The following is a 21,342-nucleotide window of genomic DNA, read 5'->3' on the forward strand; positions in this document are numbered from 1 at the left end:
GGTGAAGGGAGGTGTGTATTTGTTTGGCAGTTGAGTTGAAATATCAATAATTACATTACAATGATGTAAACTGATAATCAGATGATGGCATGACACTCAAACAACATAGTAACAAGTATGAAAAAACTGTGGAGAAGCACAGGTTGTAAGCCTTTGTACAAATTCTACACACACCAGATTTAATCTAAAGATTATAGCACATTTGACTGATGGTGTGATTCACACATAGACTGTATAAAAAAAATACATGGATTCACAGGCAGTAAAACTGAAAATTTGAAAATCATGCCTGACTGCTTTGATACAGAAAGGTCTTCTTTGGTCTTGGTTAAGTTAACCCTTCAAGTTCAACAGCACCCTGTATGACACAAAGACAGCCTTTCAGGCCCTTGGGTTGGCAGGAAACCAGCTATTACAAGGTCAATATTACCTTTATTACCTCTTATTAGTCTACATTATACCCCATGGGATATTTTACATAAACACATACCCACACAGATACACAGGCACACAGAGCTATAAGCTCACTGAAATGGCAGTTGGGATCCTGCCTCATGCCAATAGACATGCCCTGGGGAGCTCAGGTAAACATTGGCTCTGTGTTTTTATGTTTATTGTTTGGTTATAGGCTATGACATAGTCGATTTTTTTTCTATCTGCAGTCTCAGCACAGTTTATGGGATGGAAGTTGTAGCTCTAATATAAAAACACTCTCATGTGTTTTCAACTGTAGCATTTCAGAAACATACATGACTATGCCTGCGCGTACAGTCTCTCAGCCACACAGGCACAGACATTAGCAGTGTATTTCTAGCACTAATGAGAATCAAACTCCATTTCTTAGCTGTAATTGTGGATGTGTGTTTTCCTCCTTTGTCTCTAAAGATTATGTTGGTGAGACCCAGGGGCATGTCGATTGTTTTGAGTGCCTCTCCACTTTGTATGACTGCGCTGTGCTGCAGGTCCTCGACAAAGCAGCCCCATTGGAATGCAGCAAACGCGTCTCCATTGTGGCATAAGACGCATTTTATCGACACCTATTTCTCCACTCCTCTGAGTACAATCAGTGATGTCTGAGTGGCCTAGGTTTCTGGCTAATGCAACGAATGTAGACATACAACTCACAATTATACCGAGTCACTTTCTTTCTTCAACACCATTAAATATAGCCAGAGCAAAGGCATTATGTTGTGTTGGAGTGGAGTGAAGCTGGGCTGTATAGTGTATTGAGAGAATACATCGAATGTTGGTTATGTTTGGAACCCAAAAGGGTTATAATGGAGTTTTCAGTGTATGCCTCAATTGTTCCCTGCTGTTCTGTCAATTATGAAGTAGGCCTATCTAGAAAACATCCATTAATATCTCCCATGTCTGTTTCCAGAGAAACACTCACGCATCAATAAAGTAGAATTAGGAGAAATAGGGGCAGAAATATGAAGTGCTCAGTATAGTATGGCATTTACATTGACAGTCAAACCATGAATTACATCTCTTTCTCACTCTCACTCCTACTCTGCCTTCCCCTCTCCTGTTTTTTACTCCTTCTTCCCAATTATTATTCACAGACCATAGTCCATTGCTAAGTGCAGGTGAAAAAAGCCATTAAGTCACTGACTGGGAGGTGTGTGTGTGTGTGTGTGTGTGTGAGGGAGGGAGGGAGGGAGTGACAGGAAGACAGATTGCTGCCCATTCTGAAACATGACATCCTAATCGGTATGCATGTTAATTAAGAGACTTTATTGAAATGTTTCTTGTGACCAGAGAAATTGAAGGCTTAATGAATTGAATGTTCGCCTTATGTGCATGCAAGGAGATTTGTGCATGCACGTGCAGTGAAGTGCCTAGCAATAAGCAAAAACCCTTAAAGACTCCACTTGATTCACATTTGTTGTTCATGTCAATATTTCCTCATACATTTTTATTTCCACCTCTTGCAGACTTGTTTCCCTTAATATTCTCCTCCAAATGGTTGGGTTGAAAGTGGTTTAGTATCTGAGTGAGCTCCGCATTTGGTTTCATTTGGCTCACTCTGCTATTTTTTATTTATTTTATGTTTCTTTATCCCAGCAGGGATTTGGTGGTGACACTTGTGAACAGGCTTCACTGACATTCGGAAAATATATTATATATATTATTATATATCCACCATATGCTCTGAGTCAAGGCAGCATGGCAAGTTCTGTGTGTGTATGCGTGAGCAGGCATGTGAGCGTTTGCACATGTGCTCTGAGATAGAAACACAAACACTTAAATGACTCAGAAGATTCAGTGTCGGGAGTATCCAAAGTCAGATTTTAATGAACACTTCCCTAGAGTTCTCACAGTTTTTCTGCCTTTAGTTACATAAAACTTTTGTACAGATTCATAAAATGTATATGACAGTCTTACGTGGCTCTTCTTTAATAGCAGGGGTTAAGGGTTATGATTTAAGACACTTTCAAACAGCTGTGTGTGTGATTTTGTGTGTGTGTGTGTGTGTGTGTGTGTGTGTGTGATCAAATTAAATCCACTGTAACACAACGTCACTTCTCTCAGGGACAGGCACTCACTTGTAAAATTATCAATTTACCTGATATCCCAGTTTGAATTTGTTTCATAAACATACAGATAGGAGAGGAAAATGACTTTCTTTGAACTTGTGGATAATAATGTCATTAACTTGTAAGAAGATCATGCTCTGTCATTCTTCTACATGAGGACAATATCACATGCCTTTGTCATCCCTAACATACACGGAGAAGATAGTCAAGAACCACTTACCCATCGTTGTGTTGGAATAACAAATTTTCTCTCTGAATGGTCAAGTCCACAGAATGTGCCCTCATGGCTTCATTGACCTTCAGAAGTCACAAAAGAGCGGATTTTAACACTCGCACCATTGTTTACCCCCAGCCTTTGTTTCCAATGCAAGAACCACCGTGGCTTCTACTGGCTTCCTCGATCAATTCCCAAATATCAAGGAGATTTGTCTTAGGTGAACTGTGATATTAGCAAGCTCCTCAAGGTTTCGGACCCTGAGAGGGACTGGCAGGTGTGTCAAGGATAGTCCCCCACTGAGTTAATCCAAGGCAAGCGAATGCAGTACTGACTACATAAAGGTTTCAGCGGTTCCAGAAGGAGAGAAGAGTTGATTCTATTGGCTCTGTGCTCTCTTTGTGCAGCTTTAAGATGAGTCTGTCAAGTTCTACTATCAATTGCCATGTGCCAGAAATCTGTTCTAATGTGGGGTTCGAGGAGAGATTGGTTTTCAACAACCCTCTGCTGAAACATTTCCTACAGGGAGTGGGGTGCCAGCATCCAGTGATAAGTGAAGTTGCTGGTGGTTCCTTTTCAAATGAGCTGTTAAAGCTGTTGGGCAGTGTCTTTTTCTATTTTTTTTTTTAGCTTTTATAAATTCTTTCAAAGCGCCTGCAGCCACCGTCAAATACCTATGAGCACCAGTGCATTTTCTTAAGAGCCTGCTGTCCTTTTTGTGCAACCACCTCATGACGCTTTAAAAGAGAAGTTCTACATTTGTCAGCTTCTCTTTTCTTTGTATACATTAACTTTACTGAGTTTTCATTAACTGACCAGTTGCAGTAGAGAGTGGGGAGTTTTAGAAAGCAAAAAAGAGACTACTTTTTGAAAGCACAGTATCTAACCATTGAATCTTACTGGTAACATTTAACTCATAGAATAGAAATCTTCTTTTAAGATGTGCATGACTAATCTGGTGAAGTGTTACCTCAGATCATAGGGCTCTGCCTTTGTTTTTTCTCAACGGTCTGCTAGTTTGGGAACTGGAGACTGGATTATGCTCTGACAACTACGCCGTTTGCTCAAGGGAGGAGCTCGGAGTAAACTGCTTTTATTAAATTACTTTTTTACTTTAGTTTTTGGGATTACAACGTTGATTTATCTTTACTCGAGCTTCTCAGCAGCTAGATTCCGTGCACATCCGGTTCCAGTGTTGTTAGCATCGTTTGGCACTACTTCATATTTATATAAAAACTGGACATTGCCTGGAGAAAAGAAAGCGAGGAGGTTGAACTACCAGGTGAGTTCAGAAAACAGGTTAAAATCAAGGGCAACTGGACTTGGTTGAAGATACTGGAAGACGTTTCGTCCCTCATCCAAAGGACTTCTTCAGTTCTGACTGACTGGCAGGGAAACTCAGGTATTTAACCTCAGTGGGGTCGTTGGCCCGGGTCATCGATACCGCTGGTTTGTTAGTGTTCCTTGTTGCTGTGACGACAGTCGTTACAGTCGTTAAGACTACCTGTGGCCAAGACTGAACGACCATCGTTGGTATCTTCACCTGAGGCCAATAGGTTACGTTTGTTGAGTTTCCTGGGAAGTGATGAAAGGACAGCATTGTAAGTGGGGGATAAGTGGTGGTGTAGACCCCCTCCCCTGTTCAATGACGGCTTCTCAACCCTGGTGTAGATGGCTTCCTTGACACCTCTTTCCATCTTCTCTGTCTAAAATGTGCACCTGGTGGTTCTCAAACGAGTGTCCTCTGTCCTTCAGATGTAAGTAGACTGCAGAGTCTTGACCTGAGGAGTTGGCCTTTCTGTGTTGAGCCATGTGTTTGTATAGTGGTTGTTTAGTCTCCCCAATATACAGGTCTGTGCATTCCTCACTGCATTGGACCGCATACACTAGATTGCTTTTCTTGTGTTTGGGTATCGATGACCCGGGCCAACGACCCCACTGAGGTTAAATAGCTGAGTTTCCCTGCCAGTCAGTCAGAACTGAAGAAGCCCTTTGAATGAGGGACAAAACGTCTTCCAGTATCTTCAACCAAGTCCAGTTGCCCTTGATTTTAACCTTCGTTGGATAACTATGACCTGGATGACTGAGAATCTTCATAGACATCATGTGTATGTAACTTTATTCCAGCTATCGTTGTACTTTACTGTGACCAGGTTAGCATAGCATAGCACTGAACAATCCAAACTCCATTCAGAAAACAAACATTTTAGAAGTTGTTGTCCTGCTGTCTTGCTGACAGACCTGACAAAGCATGAATTCATATGTTTAACAAATCTGCATCATATTGTAGTTATTTCGGCTCAGTTTGATCCGTTTAATGCTACTTAATCACAGCAAAATGTTTACTTTGGGTTCATACAGCTGTAGTAATGGCGGGTTGTGTTTATTCACGTTATTGCGTTGTGTGTGAACACTCCAGGGATGTCCAGCGATAAAACCCCCGCGAGGAAAGCGTTGCGTGGATTAAATTCGCGTTTGGTCTGAATGCACAGTAACAACAGCAATTTGCTTTTTTCTTGTCCTAGACAGTATGTTAGACAGTAAGTACAGTTTGTTTGGGTTGATCACTAACTTTAAATAGTTCTAAATGTTATTTTGTAATGAATACATTGAACAAGATAGTATATTCTCTACCATTTTGTAAATAAAGACCCACATCTAACATGCTAAATTATATCCTCCGTTAACAAACATTTGAGCTAATGGATGTAATTAGCAGCATCCTTATAGTGAATTACCTGACATTTTGTCTTTTCAAGGACTCTTTCATGGACAGCCCATCGGCCAGGTTACATGCCTGCAGCAGATGGAGGACATGGGGGATGGTGACTGACAGACCAGGGACAGGGTGACAAACAAGCTCAATCCTCTGCACTGGCTATTGATTTCAGCTCAGAGGTCTCTGCATGATATGGCAGCAGTCAGGGTCGGCCAGCCACCAAAACTAGAGCTAGCAGGCTATTAGCCTGGAAAGGGAGATGTGGAAGAAGACAATATTACCATCATGGCCAGTCAGAATTGGGGATATGATACGTGCAGTGCAAGTTTACGATGCCATGCCTACAAGAAACAGTGCAGAAGACACAGAGGAATCTCACCGTGTTGTCCCCACAATTCTTTCTGACTGCTATTTTGTGTCATCACTATTGAATTTCTCTCAGAGATTTTGTACTTTGAATGACAACTTGATTGTACTGCTTGAATTCACTCCAGTTGCTTAAGAGTCATGATGATAGAATATTTATATTTTCACATTAAAATTGGTAGAATACAGTTGACAATAATGTGATTTGACATGGAAAGCTTACATTGCTGGAATTTGGTCAATGACCAGTGTCTCCCCATTTTCTTGCATGATTAACTTCACATGATGCCAGGAAGAACAACTGTATGTGGTTACTTAGATGGCAGCAGATTTTTGCTAGATTTAATTGCTTCTTTTTTTTTCCATAACTCATTTTTTCATGGAAAGTGTGAGCTGTTCCAAAGGGTAGAGCAGAGGCAGAGTGTTAAAACCAGAGGGGTTAGCTGTCCCTCTGTATGATAAGGCCTCTTTCTTTTTTCCCTGCCCAACCAGGTATCTTATTTGGCTTGCAGTTACTACCCTAGCATGGTGATAAAACTTTGTCTCAGTTAACTACAACAAACACACTGTGGATTGTTTAGTTGGGTGCTGTGGCGGTTTTGGGGGGGGGGGGGCAACAGGCGCCAGTGCCCCTGTAACACAGCCCTTGGACCCCCTCTGAACGAAAAGTCTTCAGGAGCCCTAATGAATTAGTGGCCGCCGGCTCCATCCGGCCCCGAAGCAACCTTCATGTGGCCTAGCACATAATCTAATATAGCCTATATGACAACAAAAGTACATTACATGTATCGTGTATGAAAGTATCTAAAGAGTGAGCTACTGTATATCATTCCTTCTCATCTCTGTTGAGTTTCGCATGCGCTGAACCGCTCACCGCCAATCAAGGCTCAACATTAGCCTACTGTCCGACCTGCAGCCTCTCCGCTCCCCTCCACTCCGCACACGTGCGCGAACACACGGAGCGAAGTCGGCCAGCTGATCAGTGGTCATTGATGACTCCTCTCGTTAGTTAAGTACGTGGTTCAATAAAAACTTAGCGAGTAAAAAGCCACTACTTTACCAACACACCTGTTTAATAAGAATAATATGCAAAACGCGATGTTTTAATCTGCTCAGTCTCTCATCTACTGCAGCTGTGTTTAGGTTTTACACAAGCACAGCGCTAGCTCAGCTAATAGCTTATTGTTAAAAACAAGCTGAAGTGAAAGCTGTCTGTCTTTAGTAACTGTTCAGCTTAGTTTGCCAGTAGCCTACCTTAAAATATGGCACATTTTAAACTCAGCTGGTAGCTGAGACAGACCCTCCTCTCTTCCAGCAGCAGCAGAGGGAGGAGGACAGGAGGGACTGAGTTGTTAATAATTTCTAAACTTCACACAGTATGTTGATCTCAGGAATATATAATATTTATTTCACTGACATGTTAAATTTGTTTCCAGTGAAATATTAGTGGCTTTGCTGTTGTAAATCCTGTTGCTGCTATAGAAACAACATTTAGTTGAAAAAAAAAAAATTTTGCAATTATTTAGTAAATAATAGGACTGATAAGAGCATCGATAAAGAACTGAACCAGTAAGGATTACCAATACAAGTGTGTCAATAAAATCTTAATGATTCCAACTCCTGAGAAAGTGTCCGGCCCATCTCTGTGTCCTGGTTTTAAAATCCGGCCCAATTGAACCTGTAATTTAATAGCCCTGGTCTAAAGTAATCATAGTAATGTGTCTTCTTGCAATGAAATTAAACTGAATGCAGCATTGTAGACAATATTTTGTCCTTGTAATTCATATTTCCATTGCATGGATAGCCTTTGGATATTGCTGGAAATTGTTTTGAGTCCCCCTCCTTAAAGGGTAAATTATTATCATAACAATTTAATAATGCATTGCATTTAAACAGAACTTTTCATACAAAAAAAGCGATAACAGTAGCCTACTGGAATAACAGGAATGTTTTGTTATTTATAATGTAATTTAATAAATATATAACTAAGTTACTGAAAAGATCCTGTTACTGAAACAAATAACTGTAGGTTACTGAAACATACTAAAACATTACATTATATACTAAACAGGACATTTTGAAAGCTTGAAGTTTGCCTTTGTCTCGTTTGTCCCAGTTTGAATGTGCCCCTCTGACAAAACAACTGACCCCAATCTGGCCCCCTCAATAAAATTGGTCTAGAATCGCCACTGGTTGGGTGTAAACCTGTGCCTTGTAACGGATATGCCCCACACCGGTGGTGGTGATTAATACATCACAGCAAAACCCTGAACACTGAGGCTTTATTTTGTGTTTTGGCTCTTGTCAGGAATGAGATTTTGACAACGAATTTAGAAAATATATTTATACATGTATATATGATGTTTGCATGGATCCGTGACAGTGCCGTCTCGCTCGATTTGGTTCTTCCTTGCGCCCCTAATGACTAATGGTGAGTGAGTTCCAATGTAAACATGGGGAGGCCAGGCCATGTGGACAAACCAATCTGGCCTGTTATGTCGATTTGCCTGAGGTAGCCTGACGCTAGCTATCTGCAGCCTATAGTGGATGGGATTTCATGTCTTACTTTCCTCTACCTGGCAAGACACCTAGCTCTAAACAGCATCAAAGACAACACTGGTGCCCTTAGAGTTTTCATTTGATTTGTAGAAGTCGTTATAGAGCCTTGTGTTTTTTAACATGCGGCCCTCTCATTACCTTCAGTTGCCCGCCACTGCTTTGATCTGTGACAATGTACCGTTACCGCTCTGTGCTGCTGCTGCAGCAGCATATTTCTCAAATAGGTATATTAGTGCTGAAAGTACATCTGTAGTTTTGATTAAGGTGGAGATGGTTGAAATGTCCTCTGCTCAAAGCCAGGCCAACATCTTGCACCTCGTTAGTGAATGGATGCTCGGTGCACAGCATCTCTGGTGGATTTTCTTATGTGAAGCCAGTTTATCTGTTGTGTATCTTAAACCCTTCAGAAATGCTGTTAAATAAACCCTGGACTCGGGCAATAGTTCACTATTTTATGGAAGTGACCAGTGGGCTGATGAGATGCAATTGGATTGCATATCTGATGGTAGCGTTATTTTATGGAAGCTGTTTTTACTGTGCCTTGGACCTTTGCCAGATTGGTGTCTTAATGTAGGGAGTTACAGTCCTCTGGACTCAAGTTATATGTCCTTGTTCAAAGGAGTTGAAGGGGTCAGCTTTTTATATACTTTAATGATGAACGGCTAAAAAAAGTGAAAAGGCGAATTCCTATACTCTTTGATGTATGGGGTTGTTTGTGATGCACAAAGTCCAATTTAATCAAAAGTGGTTGTATTTTACATTAAAAGCTGACATGGATCAGCTGGTTTTTAAACAAATTAGATGCTGGCCTCATCTGAAATGTGTGCTGGACAGTCTTGGAAATGTGCTTTACGCTGGTATAAGCATCTACTGCATAAATTAATGGGCCTTGAATGTTTCCCTCCACAAGTAAATGAATTTCCACGTTCCAAGTATAGCTTTGTCATACAGGCCTTACAAGCTCTGTGATAGAAAAAGATTGGAAATTTGCTTACACGTATAAAGCCCCATTTTCACAGTTGCCTTAAGTTAGACTATATAACTGAAAATCTGCAAGAATGAGAAGTGATGTTGATCTTCTTAAAATGTGTGAAATACATGTGTGTATACTGTAAAATACACACTGTAACAATACTATGGTAAATCTCAAAACACAGTGTGGGACTTTAGTAAGTGCAGCCTTCTATCAATTAGGGGTGGAAAAAATAGTTGATTCTGAGATGCATCGTGATGCGGACGTGGAAGATTATGAATCGATTAACAAATGTCTAAAAATCGATTATTAAATGTTAATTGATAACGTTGTATGTTGACGGAACGCAAAAAGCGTTTCGCGGAAGTGCAGCGCCAGGACAGTATGTGGAGCGCACAACAGAGAGACCACCTTTGTTCCTGAATAACCACCGTACTAAAATGTCACACAATCATTAATATCAATGCGCAAGTAATGCTTTTTATCTCGCACACCACGAGCATGGTGACACTCCCTCGACAAAATTCTTCCATTAGGAACACCCTGCAATATCGTCAAAGCACACGTCAGTTCTGCAGTGTGTTACCCTGGTAACATAAACACCTCGGATACCCGCTGCTACTGTGGACATTTACTGAAATTAAATATTAAATATCTGTTAAAACAAACTGATACAATTACAAAACTTATATTTCCATAACTTCTTCTGTTTATATTCAATTAAAATGTACGTAACTTGTGAATGAATGTGATTGGATTAATTTAATTTAAGATATGCAGCATCATTCTTAAAAAGATTCATATGAGCATTGTTGTTTTTAGGCAACCTAACCTCTGAAATAATCATATAAATAATGATAACATTAGTTACAACGACAATAATTACAGATAGGCTATACAAACTCTGTGGTCTGCTCTATTGTTAGCTCCTCTGAGGTTCAAAGGCTTAGAATTGGGAAACCTTTCTTGTCAACTTCCTGCGAACTGATGAACCGTTGTTCCCTTCTTCCCTACACAGTTCACAGTGCCCTTTGAAGTGAACATGTTGTGCTCCCTGCGGTTTGGAATCTCACTTAAAATGGCCGAATACCCTGTGCAGTCCACTTAGCAGGGAACTACAGGGCGATCGGAACGCACCCTCAGTCTGGTAGTAAACGTGCAGTGTAAGTCACAGTGTGTCCGTTAATAAAAGTCTGTCGTTTCCCCAACGGCTGGAAAAGTGAAGGTTGTTGGCGCCAGCTAACATCTCCCCTGTACAAGGCCTGCTCTCTGTCCCCCACACCAGACTCCGGACATTAGGGACAGAGCCTTCAGCGTCACAGCCTCCACCCTCTGGAACTCATCCCCACAGAGGTCCGAAATGCTCCCTGTCTGGACACTTTCACAAATCTACTAAAAACCCAGCTCTTTACCAAGGCATTCACTCCTGAATGACTTTTTGCTGTTCTGTCACGGTAACTATGTGTAAAGGGTCATTGGGTCCTTTGAAAGGCGCTAAAAATATTTATTTATTTATGTAACGTTAGCTAAATTAGAAACAAAGTAATATTATTTATCGGCTATATGTCAGGACTGACTAACCTACTAGTCAAGGGTTGAGAATATCTGGTACAAGCTTAGACTAAACTGGTGTACAGCTCTGTCCTGTACACATACTGTACAACCTGATTATTATTTTTCAGTTTTCAGAGGACTGACAACTGGTTGTTAAAGAACTGAGGGACCATGGAGCCGAGGTTAATAAAGTAAATTAGGGATGCAAAGTATAGTATAGTATAGTCCTTTTAAGCTAATTAGGATATGTTTCTTTTGGATTTTAATGCGCAAATTAAATGCTTAGTAATTATCCCGGGATCCTGTAGAGAAAAAAATCATCAAGATGCATCGATAATCATTTTATAATCGAATCCCAGCCCTCTGAATCGTAATCGAATCGTGACGTGCCCAGAGATTCCCACCCCTACTGTCAATGATGGCAGCCTACTATAATTAAACACAGGAATGATGAGAGTCAATATGCTACCCCTGCTTACATTATGAACTGAACAGAACTCACTAGAGCCAGGCTTGCCACCGTATCACACACATAAAAACCCACATGAATGTGCTCACATAAAGATACACTCTGCTTTATTTGATCTTGACCATGACATAGTCCATGGGTATCTTGACTAATGCTTGCTGTGAAAGCCTGATTGCTTGTCAGGTTAATTCAGTTAGCCCCGTGAGTTTTTTCATATAGAAAAAAGCCCGTAATTTCTGTATTCTTTGTTGTGTAGTTTGTTTTTACTGTTATCTGGGATTGTTGCACCATCTCTTGCTATAAACGGAGAACAGGGAGACAGCAATAGACAGGGGAAGATGAGCTGAAAGAAAAAACTGGTGGGTTGCATCTGAGAATAGGTTTTGCAATAAAGAAAAATGCCAGAATGACAACCTGTGATGTTGGGGAAAATAGGAGCTGGAAAATCCTGACAGTAAGACAATGGTTTTCTGTTGCTTCTGTTGCTACAATGTGGAGGGAGCAAAAAAGAACCCAAGTTACAAGATTGTAGATGGCAGCATAGTGGACATATGACGAGTTACAGTAGCAGCACAGCACCAGGGCATCATGCTTTTACGATGGAGTCACAGTATTCAGTGAGCCAGTCCATTTTTCACAGGGACGAATTGCTCCTGACAGTCCAATGGCTAGGCCAACATTTCGCAAAATGTAAAAGGTCTGCCGCAAATGAGGTCTGACCTTATCAATAGCCGGGACCCATCCATCTGAAGGCAGACCCCTTGTCGCCTTGTGCAACAAGGCTGCTTACCTTTCCCCTTCTCCCTTCACTGCTGCCTTCAATCGCTGAATTGCTCACTCGCTGCCGTAAGGTTCACTGTGCCTATGCACGTTTCTCTCTGTATCTGTGGGCAAATGGCCCTTTCTCTCTTGGACTGTGAATTGGTCTCCATCTGGTTGTTTGTTTATCCGTCACTTGCAATATCTCAGCCGCCATTCCCTGGATTTTGATTGCATGTGAAAGAAAGATGCCTCCACTTTGATCGGGCAGTTTCACAATTGCATTGATTGCTGAAAGGGATGGTGGGCACCAGATAATTTTTTTGCCCCTGGGATACAAACAGTATCTTAAAAACCTGTCCGATGTTGTCAAAATTATGGGAATGAATGTCTTTTCAAGCCCTGGAGAAGGGGTATGGCTAAGAACCAGTTAACCACATAATAATATTTCTGAATTTATAATTTTTTGCAACTTATGACTCTTCTCAATGAAAGTCACCCTGGCCTTACTTGGCATATACCACCTTATTCTAAACTGTATCTATCATGAATTGGTAGCAGTCCTGTCTTTTGTCCCTCATCAGGACCAGGTTTTACCCACTTTCATTTCATTATTCTTTTCCTGTTTTCTTTCCTGCCATTGTTCCTTGCACATTGTTCCTGTGTGATTCAGTTTACCATCACCTCCATCGTGCACAATCACACTGGAGTGTTGCAGTACTTCTACATGTGTGCATGTGAGCTCATTCTTGATGAATTATTCATGATTGTCAGGGGACTAACAACAATGGTATCTGGAACTCTTTGTAGCTAAAAAACTGAAACATAAAAGTCACTGCATTATATTGCCATTAATATAGTCTACTGAAAGAGTCAGTAGTGAATCAGGTTGTTATAGACGCAATATATTTCTGAGAGGCCCTGCGATGGACTGGCGACCTGTCCAGGGTGTACCCCGCCTTTCGCCCGCTGTACGCTGGGATTGGCTCCAGCCCCCCGCGACGCTGTACACAGGATAAGCGGTTGACGATGGATGGATGGATGGATGGATGGATGGATATTTCTGAGAGGATAAAGACAAAACATGACAGCTGGAAGAAAATGTCAAGTTTGGAAGCCTTCAATCAGCCCCTGGACAGTTAGTTATTAAGTAATACTAAGGTTTTGTCCAAATACTTTTTTAATACGTTGTGTTGACATAATTAAATGCGGTGACTGAAAGATTAAAGGGAAGGAAACAAAAAGGGTAGGAAACTACAACAAGGAACAAAATATAACAAAATTCCAGCAGTTACTTTATGAAAAAGTATTGGAATTTACCATTTTCACCAGTGTCTGCTGTATTGAAAACTTACTTGTCTACCTGTAAATTGAGTTAAGTTGTTCATTTTCTACATTTGACAGATTGTCTTTGAATAACCCTCTAAAGGAAAGGGTGTAATCTTGTACTTTGGGTAACAAAGAGGAGGAACCATAGCTCAGTGAATTGAGTTCTCTGTAGATTTCCAACACTTAAAATAACATGTAAAAACATTATTTGCTCACTTTTCTTATAATATTAAATCATTGTTAAAGTGGAAAGACTATCCACCAAATATTGTAATCAAGTTATCTTCTTACAAATATGATCAGGAGTGTGACAGAGCTAGGGTCAAGCTCAATAACCTGGCCTTCACAAATGTTGACATTGGAAATGACCCAACTGAAATTCAGTCAGTGTATGTTGTAGCCAACGTTTTTGGTATGTTGCAGTGCAGAAGTGAGCTGAGTTTGGCTGGGACTTTGGGCCCTCCCTGAGGAAAGCCAACCAGCTCACACAGTCAGATCTGCGCCAACTAGAGGAGACACTTTGGACAAGTTAAACAGTGATAAATCTGCATGTCAGTATGATTTAAACTACGTCCGCTACTTTCTGTCGACGATGTGTCATATCGCCGCCCCCGCAGGGTTCATATTGTCCGCCATGTGGCTCTGTAAGAAGCAAGGGATGATGAAAGAGTGAGAGTGTGACAGGCTTAATTCGTGGAAGAAAAAGAACAAGCTTTGATTAATTGCAGTGGAGGTGACTGTGAAGGGAGATGCCGAGGGTGAACAGGTTCTACAGTAGGTGTGTATGTGTAGGTGGTACTGTGGTTGTTGGCACTCTTGTTTGTGTTTACACATGAGCAGGTATCAGCTGCGGGAGTGTGCATGTGTAAACAATATATGGCTCGAGAATAAATAGTAGCTATATTCAGACTTTTTGCTGCTATAGTTTCTTCTTGTTAAATATGCTAAGTCTATGTCACGGACAGCAGAACTCAAGCTGGAGCTTTAGGGTGAGAATCACCAAAATGCCCAGATACAAGCAAGAACAGTAATATCCTCCACCGTTCTCTCATTCTCCTACCTGAATCAAGCATATAAAATGGTGTCCCATAATTCTTTGTGACATGAGGTCACGCCAGTTGGACTGTAGTTGGATTATGTCAAGGAACCCTGCTTACGTATGAAAAAAATGTAAAATAACAAGCTTGAGTTTGTAAATCTTGTCAAGTCAACATGTTAGACCCTAAATTTTAATAAGTTTTAAAAAACTCCCTAAAACGATACTGTGAAAAATAAATTGGCATTTTTATTGTATTTTCGTTGGCAAAGCAGCACTGCAGACATGTTGTAGTCATTTTACAAGTTTTATCACTAGAGGCCTCACCGAAGGGAGGATTTCACAGGACGTCAATGTCCTAATATTACATTACATTTATTTGGCGGAACCAAGTGCACCCTACCTGTGAACTATGATGTCCTGAAGGAGGAAAAAAATAAATGCAACCAGGTGATTTAATAATCACCTGTGGATTAAGTCACCTGTGGAAGAAGAAGCTTTAAACTGCTCATACAATATACAAGCTAAACTATTTTCAAACTCTTACTGCAGCATACTTTGTGCTCAAACAGGATGGTTATGTTGGTCAGTCCAATGCATATGAAACACAAAAGGGACCAATGCAGTCGAGGTAACCGGTAGTCAAGCTAACAGGTCCTGATCAAAGTGACCATCTAATAAATAAAGCAGAGAAAAGTCTGAGTGAATATGCATTTGTTTGGCTTTTGAAAAGAAACAAAAAGTGGAGTTCAACACAGTGGATTATAAAACTTCCCACCCCTACTCTTAAGCAAAGTAGGAAAAAAAACCTTAAAAGTATAACTAGTGTAGGTATAGAAATACATTACGAAAGTACAGCAAGGTGGTTGCACATCATAGATCCAGAACTTCACTGCTTGTTGGGGCTCTGAGGCATGATCCTGCAAATTACGAGCGGACCTTGGTCTTTTAAATGTCTGCAACTCTGGTTTGATGTATGATTCAATCTTAGCTGAACAAGCTGCAGTGTACCAATTCCCTAAACTGCCTGCATCTGTGCAACGCAACTCCAGATGGGTAGAAAACATTGTTTTACTAAATAATCCACTTCCCACCCCCATCTTCCAGCCAGTTAATATGGGCCATTAGCGTGTGTGCAGGATAATTGGCCATTATGTTCTATTGAGCAGCAGTCCATCCAACATTGCGGACTGGTCCAGAGTACACATTACATTAGTGAAGCCTTTTTCCTTCAGGACTCACAAGACTTAAGAGTAGTTAATTGAAGGGTGGAAGTGCAGGTTTCGGGACTTAAACACAGTGAAGAAGGTTACATTCATTATATACAAGATTTATCTCTCTTAGAATTTACGAAATGCTTCGGGGTTAGACCATCAAATCCAGAGCTGCATTGTTTGACCACATGTTTAGCTTGTTGTATTACCAGTTAAGCTGTACACACAAAGCTGCTTTGAAAGTATGTGGATTTCAGTATAAAAGGGATTAAAGACAGCTATTATGACAAGCTCAAAGGACCCCTTTTTCATTTGGTCTTAATGGTTGGCATGTATATGTGTGGGTGCCTACAGTTTGTCTGTATACTTTTATGTTTTGTTTCTTAGTGAGTTGCTGTAGTTGGATAGGTAGCTGGTTCCTTTTTTCTTTGTGTCTTTTTTCTACAGGCACACACAGAAACATATTTCACAAATGTACCGTTTTTACACTGTACACAAGTGGTCTCTAAATCATCCATATGTATGAAACCTAGGTCTCTCCTCCATGTTTCTCCATAAGAAATGATGGGTTTGATCAGCTGCCTGTATCAATACCTCGCACACTCTTACAGTTTATACCTACTTCCATTCAATTTGATTAATATAGTGCCAATTCATAACATAATCTATGTCATTGCACTCTTCATATAGAGCAGGTGTAGACGGTACTCTTTGTAAAATTATTTGCAGAGACCCAACAATTGCCACCATGAGCAAGCACTTGGCGAAAGTGGCAATGAAAAATGACCTTTTAACAGGCAGAAATCTCAAGCGTATAGAATCAGGGTGGGTAGCCATCTGCCTCGACCTGTTGGGTTTAGAGAGAGAGAGAGGAAAGAGAACACACAGAAGCACATTGCAAGTTCCACATAGAGATGTAAAATAACAGTAACAAAAGTGGTAATACAGGTAGAAGTATTATTAGCTTTTATTAAGGACACACACCCGGTCCAAAAGACATAAAATGAAAAACACTAAAGTAGACAAAGGAAAAAACATACATAGTCCACAATATTAAAAACACATAGTCCACAATATTACATAGGCCTATTTACATAGAGGCTAAAACGCCAATGATTCCACATTCTGGGAAAAGTAACTAAGTTTACTAAAGGCAGAAATACCTGCAGAAAGGAGAAGGAGAGGGGAGAGGGACTTGAAAGCTCAAAACTACGCGAGAGTGTTTACATACAGATGGAGAGAGAGCAGAGGAGAAGGGGGCTCAGTGCATCACGCGAAGTTTCCTGGCTGTCTAGGCCTACAGCAGCATAACTAAGGGATGGTTCAGGGCTCACTTGAGCCAGCTATAAGCTTTGTCAAAAGACCCTTTTCCACTGCATGGTAACAGCTCGACTCGCCTCAACTCGTCTTGACTCTACTCGCCTTATTTGGTTTCCATTGTGGAAAAGTTGTACCTGTACCTGCTACCAGGTACTTTTTTTCATATCACCTCCATCGAGGTTCCAAGCGAGCTGAGGCGATACTAAAATGTGACGTGAAAACACAGCAGACTGCTGATTGGTCAGAGAGAATCGTCACTATTCACCGCATCATCATTGCGAGCGCCGGACAGAGGCCAGCAACAGAAAGTTTTATATTTTACATGTTATTTCATCACTAAATCCACTTCTGAGAAATTTTGAGGGGAGAAATCAGCTGTGTAGATTTCGAATATTGACAATTTTACGAAAAATTATGGCGGAACAAAAATGCGCTTGAAAGTTTTCAGAGTTGAGGAGCTTCACAAGTGGGAAGCCTGCGCCAACCCGTGGGAGGAGCTCACGAGGCCGGCCAGCCGCCCGCTCACCGAGCCGTCTGGTCCCACAATCTCACAGACCGCTGCAGCAACAACGGCAGAGGAAAACACAGCTGTAAGGTTTTCATACCGCTTATCTGTCTTTACATTCTGAGTAATGTTGAAATGTTTTAGGTTTTAACTTAAATCAAGAGACAGCTGTATGTGGGTCGCTGGTGTGTGTGTGTCACATTGAACATTATGTCGCGGCAGTTGTGTGTGGCGTTGCTATGACAACCAGCTAAATTGAGGGGTGCTATCTCTGGGTACTATCTGCAATGGAAAACGGAGGACAGCGGGGCAAAACAGAGGCGAGGCGAGTTGAACTGGTACTGGTAATGGAAAAACGGCAAAAGAGGACTACTTGACACCTAACCTCCAAATGCTCTCATATACTTAACATGTAGCTGTTCATTCTTCCCTGTAGGGTTTTCTTTAGGGGTTAAAGGAGTTTATGTATGGAAAAGCACACATTTTGGCTTTTGTCTACTATATTTTTGCATATAGTGTTTTGCAAAAGTTAGATCTTCTGTTACTGTTACGTTCTGAATCATTAGGTGTTGTTTGTGCAGTCTAATTCAGTATATAATAATAACTAATAATAACAATAATAACGGCCTTTTCAAGCATAAGCAGTGCATACTATATTTTGAAGTGTGGCAGGCCTGTTAGAAAAATAGGTTCCTATTGTCCAGCACCACAGACTGATTTGTCTCCACCTCTTGTCTGAAGTGGATAAAATAGAGGGATTGCCCTGGCCGCTCTGTCCTTGCATTATAAATAAGAGAATAATAGCATCTTTTCTCACAAAATAATGTGCTGTAATAAGAGGGGTTGGGGTAGGGTGTGGTGGAAACACAAAAAAATTGATAATCGCTAAACAAAATAAAAAAGTAGATGTACACATAACATGTTAGAGGGAACAAAGTGGCCAAAATCTCTCAAGTGAAGTGAGGATTTTTATATTTCTGTTTTTTTGCTTTTGGCTTTGTTACTGTAACAGACCTCCTGACCACTTCCTTCAGTGCCTCAACATAAATATCTGAGACCTACCAAAGTCCCAGGGGCATCTAGATAAAATAATTTTGTCATTTTAAAAACTTTGTTAATTTAAAATACAATAACAAGGAACTCAACTGATGGCCAGTCCTAGTCCTTCTTCAAGCTATCCCACTGAATACCACGAATATCAAAGTGGACTTACCTGGTCACATCTAATCCTGATTCACATGCCTGTTTTCAAACGAAAGGAAACAAATTATTTTGTAATTTGCTCACCATCATCATATGTGTTCAGGACAATTAGTCTGAGTACATAGCATGAGTTTAAAACATTAGTGAGTAACGTTTATAAGGGATTAGAGACTAAAGAGGAGGAAACTTTTCATCCCACAGTAGAATCTTCAAGATTTTAGAGGTTAATTTTGTCTCTTTCTGTATTCCGTCCTCAAACCTTACCACACTTTGTCTACGTTTTTCGCCCTTTCCACTAACCTTCCTCTATTCCAAAGGTATTTCGAGGACATGCCTTACTTACTTGACCAGAGGTTAACAACGTGGGAGGTGGGCCTCCCCAGTGGGGCTCCAAACAGTTTCAGGGGAGGCTCGGTAAATGGATGTGAAATCAGTATTACATTAGTTATTACAAGAGTTATCAAAAGCAGATCACATAGAACAGCCTACATGTGTGTGATTTGGTTAAGGAGATACTTCAAGGTTACAGTGATTACAGTTTACTGTCTTTCTCGCTTTCCCAGAGTCAGAAACTAATAAATGTTTTAGGGCAGACCTTTTTGTATGTATTTGATATAGTCTGAAATTATGGCAAACAGCAATATTAGGTTATCTTGGCTCAATTGTTGAGTCTCTATGGGATCAAATTGCATCATCATGATCCCATGGTTATCCAGGAATTGAGCAAAACTAAGTAAGTAAACTAACGCGGTGTGAGGGGGCGCCTCTTTCCAAACTTTGTTTAAAGGGAGGCCCAAAGTCTCAGACTGTAGTTTCTGAAAAATGTGGCGTAGGCAGATGTCTATATGGCTGCCCGCTGTTGGCAAGCAGGTAGAATAGCAATGAATTGTGGGGGGGTCTTTCTGTGTTCACAATGCTGACTGGATTTTCTGGCTCACAGGCAGAGGGAATCAGTGTGAGACGCAACCTTTTGCTAATTGAACGCAGGGCCTGACTCGCTAACGTGAATGATTGTTTCACACCCCAACTATAAATCCTTTGTTACTCCTGAGGTGCAAATGGAACTCGCCTCTCCCCACTCAGCCATCTTCACTCTCATCTGTATGATTGTGTACTGCTTCTCCTGTGCTGTTTTTGTAATTTGTATGGAGAAATAGACGTAAAATGTAGGAGGAAAATGGTTTACATGGAAGACACATTTATTACCGTTTTCAAATACTGTACATTTATCCTAACCATTTCAAGTGATCAATGATATATTCTTAACTGTAATTTTTTTCATTCTTTAGTTGCTATTGCAGCCTGAAATTAACCACTGCTCTATCCGTCAAAGATATGCCAAATAAAAAGTAGTCAATCTGACAATAAAGATTATAAAGTGCCCATTTAAGAGATTATTTCCCTGTGGAGATGGGCATTTCTTCCTGATTGACAGTAAGCAGATCCTGCCACACTGCTCATGTACAATGTAGTAAGGGAAAATTCTGCTGAAGATATCTTTTTTTATGCTGGACAAAACTAAAAAAGCAGCAGATGGCTTTTCCTAAGAGTAGGATATAACCAACAATGCTTAGTATAACCACTAAGAATAATGTTAAGGACAGAGGAGGCTTGCCAGAAACTTGAAAAGATCACAAAACAAATCAATATCACCACCTAAAGGTGGGGTAAAAGGGGCAGCAAGCACTAGAGGGCACTATCCATCTCCCTACCCCTCAGAACAGTTCTCTGTTACACACACACACTCACACGCACTCAAGCACGCAGAGAACATGCTGAACATTCAAATATGAAAGTCAGAATGAGATGTTCTCACAGCTACTAGGAGACAATCAATTTGAATTGTATTAATCAGTGCTTGCACTCAGGCCCTCTCTAGTTCACTATTCAATTACAACTGTTACAACTCATCCCATTTTCTCTCTCTCTTTCTCACTCTCTCTCACCCCTCCTCCCTCTTCCTCCTCCACTCTCTCGCTCTGTCCGGGTCTATATCTTTGTCTCCTACTGTAGTCACTATCTATATTAATATTTCCCCATTGTTTTTTTTCCTGCAGCAGCATAGATGATAGATTTTAACCTAATGAAAAGCACTTCTGATGAGATTGAAAAGCTCCTTAAACACATCACAGCAAACCCTTTGTCTTTTCCTCCTCCTCCCCTCCTGTTTCTCCCTCGCCCTCTTCTCCTCCTATTTCCTCCTTCCTTATTTTCTTATTCCTCCCCCTGTCATCACCCTATTTTATTTCTAGACATTTATGCATCATCTGCTGCCCCATATGGATCCTGCCTACTCCCAAACATTTTTTTCTCCAATCCTTTCTTACATCTCCCTCTTTTCCTCCCCCTTCTTCCTATGCTAAATGGGCTGCATTACTGTAATGAGCTGGTAATTTATGGAGGAAGAGTGCAGGACTGGTATCATTTGCCCATTGAATGTTTGGCCTCCCCAAGCTCACCCACTCCCTCTGGAAACACATGCACACACTCTCGGAACTAAGTGCAAACACACACAGACATCTCCCCCAAAGGTAAGTAGGGACATACTACACACACACACACACACACACACACACACACAC

At 40.8% G+C, this 21,342-nt stretch overlaps 1 protein-coding gene and 1 long non-coding RNA gene across 2 annotated transcripts in view; one reads left to right on the plus strand and one right to left on the minus strand.

The window, feature by feature from the left end:
* Window positions 1-21,342, plus strand: part of LOC123959864 (F-box/LRR-repeat protein 17-like) — a 152,536-nt gene that overhangs the window by 97,863 nt on the left and 33,331 nt on the right. The window lies entirely within an intron of this gene.
* The window catches only part of LOC123960715, an 11,440-nt gene continuing 6,981 nt past the window's right edge, over window positions 16,884-21,342 (minus strand). The window contains exon 3 of the long non-coding RNA XR_006822583.1: window positions 16,884-16,895. This is a non-coding gene — a long non-coding RNA (uncharacterized LOC123960715). The remainder of the gene's footprint in view (window positions 16,896-21,342) is intronic.

This window comes from Micropterus dolomieu, linkage group LG21 (assembly GCF_021292245.1).
Source record: "Micropterus dolomieu isolate WLL.071019.BEF.003 ecotype Adirondacks linkage group LG21, ASM2129224v1, whole genome shotgun sequence".
Classification (NCBI taxonomy): domain Eukaryota; kingdom Metazoa; phylum Chordata; class Actinopteri; order Centrarchiformes; family Centrarchidae; genus Micropterus; species Micropterus dolomieu.